Here is a 4,492-nt window from a genome sequence, read left to right as displayed (position 1 = left end):
CACTAAGTGGTTTGATACTGAGCTATATGAAGCAGGAATGTCTTGCGTTCAACACTTGATATCCCAGGTTGGTGCCAACTTACGCATTCTTATCCAGGTCAGTGCTGGGGAGGGCGGGGGTGAGGGGGGTGGGGGAGTGCGGGCGGGGGGAGCGCGGGCAGGGGGAGGGGGAGTTGCGATTGGCTCCAGCATCCCTCGACTGGGGAATAGAAGAAGATACCAAAATTCCTATCTCCACACTGCTGTCCAGCGAGCTCCACTGGAGTCTCAGCTCGTGTGTGAATACTGGCCACTTGGGTGAGATACTGGAGAGCGAAGAGGTATCTCGGTGTGAGCCACTGCAGGGACCAGATTTGAAAGAAAAGAAAGCATTAATATAGCACCTTTCATGACCACCGACCGTCTCAAAGCACTTCACGGCCAATGAAGTAATTTTGGAATGTAGTCACTGTTGTAATGTGGGAAATGCGGCAGCCAATTTGCGCACAGCAAGCTCCCACAAACAGCAATCTCACAATGACCAGATAATCGGTTGTTGTTATGTTGATTGAGGGATAAATATTTGCCAGGACACCAGGGATAACTCCCCTGTTCTTCTTCAAAATAGTGCCACGGGATCTTATGCATCCACCTGAGAGAGCAGACGGGGCCTCAGTTTAATATCTCATCCGAAAGACAGCACCTCCGACAGTGCAGCACTCCCTTAGCACTGCACTGGGAGTGTCAGCCGAGATTGTGAGCTCAAGTCCCTGGAGTGGGAACTTGAACCCACAACCTTCTGACCCAGAGGCGAGGGTGCTACCCACTGAGCCACAGCTGGCACTAAACGGGCACTGTCGTATCGACCGCCTACTGTACGGCCCACCTGACATTCAATCCTATTGAATGCGATGGAAGTGACTATTGGGCGGGGAGTATAACGGCTGGCAATGTTCCCTCTAAGCCGTGTGGTCGCTCAGCTCTCTGCCGGTCCTCTGCAGCCCAGAACAAGCTTTCCCAATGTTAAAATTCACGCATGGGTAAAGCTGTGAATGGGCCGGGCGCCCCAAAACAATTCAGGGAACATCGCTAGGCGGCCAATTCCGTACCACCCACGGGTAATTTCCACCCCACTGTCTGATGGAATGGAGCAAGGATAAGGTGACAAGGATGAGGGGTGTGGAAAGATTAATTTATATTCACATCTTCAGCTTCTCTTTAGAAAGTGCCGTTGGCCTGAGAAAACAGTCGTCACTCCAACCTACCGGAGCCTACACAAGACGTACAACTTTGATGATTACTCTTCTAAAGGAGCCGCCATCGTTGCTGTAAAAAAATTCCATCGGAGTCTGCGGTTCAAGGAACAAACTGAGGAAAATGAAGAAGATGGGGAAGGAAAAGAAGGTGGGTGTTCAGTCCAAGTTGAATGTAATCAGGCGTGGCAACTGTACAGATGCACAGTGACGTAATCCGTAAATCAAGAAGTCATTCCGGGTGATTGATGGGACTTTAGCTTATGGTTGGATTGGCATCTCGCTGCAAGCTGTCCCATTTTGGACCGAAGAGGTTTAGGGAGTGGGGTTTAGAATAGGCCATCAGCTTATTGATTAGATGTAAACTGAACTTAGAAAGAAAGACTTGCATTTATAGAGTGCTGTCTTATTTTTTCTAACATCCTGAGGCCCTTCATCTATAATGAGTTCTGTGCTCGATGACCTGCATTTGCACCCAGTTAAGCAACGCCTCGATTTTACAATCTCATTCTTGTTTTCAAATCTCTCCATGACCTTGCCCCTCCCTATTTTTGTAATCTCCTCTAGCACTACAACCTTCAGAGATATGTGAAAGATAATGCGCTCTCCAATTCTGATCTCTTGCGCATCTCCAATTCTCTTCACTCCACCATCGGTGGCCGTGCCTTCAGCTACCTGGGCCCTAAGCTCTGGAATTCCCTCTCCAAACCACTCCGCCTCTCAGCCTCTCTTTCCTCCGAGACGCTCCTTAAAACTTACCTTTTTTGACTAAGCTATATATGGCTCAATGTCAAATGTTGTTTTATTTTGCTTCTATGAAGCATCTTGGGACGTTTTACTGCGTTAAAGGCGCTATATCAATGCAAGTTATTGTTGCTGAGTTACTTTGAAGTGGAACAATGTTATGTAGGAAACCTAGCATCCAAATGGTGCAAAGGAAGATCCCACAAACAGCAAATGGAAAAAACGATCTTCTGTATGTTTTAATGTTCCAAATTTGCAATTTTAAAAAAAGTATATAAAATTATTTTATTTCAGATTCTATCTTGAAAAATGATGAATTTTGGGATTATGAGCAACAAATCGATTTGGAATTCTTTAACACCAACACGTTCTATCAAATTCTGCTGAAACAGTCACTCGCTGTGTCTGTCAGGTTAAGTCAACATAAGAATGAGGTAAGATATAAAAGGAACTGTGCACTATGATGTAGCCTCACCAATAGCTTTCAACCAAATGAATCCTTCAAATCCATATTCATTGCCTTTTCCAGCACCAGGAGTTATTGCAAAAGCAATTTTGTATTTTTTAATAAGAGTATAGATTGCTACTGTAGTTCACCAAATGCATGATGGGATAGCTTGGCGCTTTGGCGTCCAGATTCCAATATGGGCGCTTCCGCTGAGGCTGGAGTGTGACCAGGTCAATAGAACCATTGTTTTGCTTTTTTAAAAAGGAAGCTTTCAACAAATTAAAATGTAATACAATCTACTCAGCTTCTTCGGCAGCACCTCCCAAACCCACGACCTCTACCACCTAGAAGGTTAAGGGCAGCAGGCGCATGGGAACACTGTAAAGTCCTGTCCCCTCAGTACAGATTCACACGAGGCATGTAGTGAAGTCAAGGTCACTCTGGACCTGCACCTTTATTTCACAGCTCTGGAATGCTGCACTTGCCTGAGACCTGCCCTTATATACCTGTCTCTTGCAAGTGCACCCCTGGTGGTAAGGTATGCTGGTGGTTACAGGTCATATCTTATTACAGTCATGTATAGCATGTTAGGATACAGTTATATATAATAATGTAAGATACATGACAAACACCACGTTTCCCTCCAAGTCAAACACCACCCTGACTTGAAAATATATCAGCCGTTCCTTCATCGTCGCTGGGTCAAAATCCTGGAACTCCCTCCCTAACAGCACTGTGGGAGCACCTTCACAAAAAAAAAAAAAAAAAATATGGACTGTGGCCTCGCTTCTCGGCCTTTTGGCTAAGATCATGCGTAACTGACCTGACAGGGGAGTAACCATGACCCCAAAGTGGTTCTCCCTGGATCAGGAAGGTGGTTCTCCTATGCTTTTTGGAAATAGGAGGTGGGTGGGGTGGCTTGACTCATCCACCTCCACGGAGGTGTGTGGGGGGCCTGACCCATCCACCTCCATGGCACGAACCTGGTATTGCAGTACTTCCAGGAACGGTGCAGTGGCTCTAGGCCTTTTGGCTAAGAGCATTGGCGCAGAGTGATCCTTGATGTGTGCAAGGTGACCTCTGGCGTTTGTGATTTGACAAAGAATTGGAAAGATTGGCTACAAATTTTTAAAAAAAATATGGACTGTGGCCTTTTGGCTAAGATCAAGTGTAGTATCTGTTCTTATCAGTTTAATATCCCCTATGGGGACCAGATATTGAATTGTTTTTTGGAACAGGGAGATGGACCAGGGTCTTGCCCCGTCCACTCCATGCACCAACCTGGTATTGCAGTGTTTCCAGGAACGGTGCAGCTTCCCCTCTCGGCCTTTTGGCTAAGATCAAATGTAAATAGCGCAAAGTGATCTTTGGCGCTGGAGTTGCTCTGACAAGAATTGGCAAAAAAAAAAATTTTAAATGGACTGCAGCGGTTCAAGAAGACGGCTCACCACGATCTTCTCAAGGGCAATTAGGGATGGGCAATAAATGCTGGCCTTGCCAGCGACGCCCTCATCCCAGGAATGAATTATGTTTTTTTAAACTCAGTCTTATGTGGCATTGCACACAGGAAATCAAGACCAACTGTAAACATCAAGTGAAGAATAGTTGGATGCCGTTATGAAGCAATGTATGAGTTGGTCCATTAATAAGGAACATTGGGTTGCATATTGTCTTGGTGCACATCGTAGGTTGCCTGGGCACCCTTATAAAGTGATATGGTGTGTGGTGCAAAGGCGTCTACAGGTGGGAGAAAAAAACAATCCATTTTTTGATGCAATTAAAAGTGTGTTCCACCTCTGTTCTATATAGGTGAAAACATTATATCAAAAAATAGTTAAGGAGACCGATTACCTCAGGGAACGTTGGATGGAGAGAATGAACTTTACTGGAAGACGTATGGTTATTAACAGCACAGACATGGAACTGTATGAGAAGATGTGCCACAAGGTGAATACATTGATTTTCACCACTGTCTTTGCATTCTCTTTGGGTTGACACCTGGCATTAATAGTTTGTGGGTGACAATTGGGAGTCAGTATCAAATTACACACTCCATCATTTTGTATAC

At 45.3% G+C, this 4,492-nt stretch overlaps 2 pseudogenes; both read left to right on the top strand.

The window, feature by feature from the left end:
• The first annotated feature begins 3,206 nt into the window (after window positions 1-3,206).
• On the top strand, window positions 3,207-3,444 carry LOC139250097 (U2 spliceosomal RNA; annotated as a pseudogene).
• Window positions 3,445-3,563: 119 nt separating this feature from the next.
• On the top strand, window positions 3,564-3,742 carry LOC139250096 (U2 spliceosomal RNA; annotated as a pseudogene).
• The last annotated feature ends 750 nt before the right edge of the window (window positions 3,743-4,492 follow it).

Source organism: Pristiophorus japonicus, unplaced genomic scaffold, assembly GCF_044704955.1.
Source record: "Pristiophorus japonicus isolate sPriJap1 unplaced genomic scaffold, sPriJap1.hap1 HAP1_SCAFFOLD_348, whole genome shotgun sequence".
NCBI lineage: Eukaryota > Metazoa > Chordata > Chondrichthyes > Pristiophoridae > Pristiophorus > Pristiophorus japonicus.
This window is presented reverse-complemented; position numbering and strand designations above follow the sequence as displayed.